Raw genomic sequence first — 677 nt, forward strand, 5'->3', positions numbered from 1 at the left:
AGATCTTCTTTTTCAGTGTGCGCGGTTCGCCTGCCTTCTTGACCACGGATAGGCTATGGGGCTTGGCACTTCGGCCCTGAGAATAATACCACATCAAGATGACAGGATTCGAACCTATGGCTCTCTGATCGGTTATTTTGACATATGTTCCTGAAAAAGAATGTGACAACAGATGACCTTTGAAGTTTCAAAATTGTCTGACCTATTTGACTGAAAAGTTCCTAGAACAATTTGTGTAATGCTCTTTGAAGTTTCAAAATTGTCCTTTTTTTCTTTTGAAGGGGCATTCCGAGAATCAAACTCGAGACCTCTTGCACCCAAAGCCAGAATCATACCACTAGACCAAATGCCCTTATTATGGACTATATATTAAGTTGTTTATGGAATGTATCATCATTATTTCATTTATTTTCTTTGTTAATGAAATCCATGAGCAATTATTATTATATCTTTTAGATCTCGACTGCTATTAAATTATTTACATAGAGTTTGCGATAATTACTATAGAGAGAAGAACTGTTAAATTATTTACATAGGGTTTGCGATAATTACTATAGAGTGAAGAAAAAAGAAAATTAGATAGGGTTAAAAAATAATTACATACTATAGAGAGAAGAAAAAAGAAAATTACATAGGGTTAAAGAATAATTACATACTATAGAGAGAAGAAAAAAGAA

The 677-nt window shown here is 33.2% G+C and overlaps 1 non-coding gene across 1 annotated transcript; it reads right to left on the reverse strand.

Annotated features, from left to right (window-relative positions):
- Positions 1-280: 280 nt before the first annotated feature.
- Positions 281-352, reverse strand: TRNAP-UGG. Its single transcript has one exon. It is a non-coding gene; the product is annotated as a tRNA-Pro (tRNA).
- Between the last annotated feature and the right edge of the window lie 325 nt (positions 353-677).

This window comes from Cucurbita moschata, unplaced genomic scaffold, assembly GCF_002738365.1.
Source record: "Cucurbita moschata cultivar Rifu unplaced genomic scaffold, Cmos_1.0 Cmo_Scf00501, whole genome shotgun sequence".
NCBI classification, from domain to species: domain Eukaryota; kingdom Viridiplantae; phylum Streptophyta; class Magnoliopsida; order Cucurbitales; family Cucurbitaceae; genus Cucurbita; species Cucurbita moschata.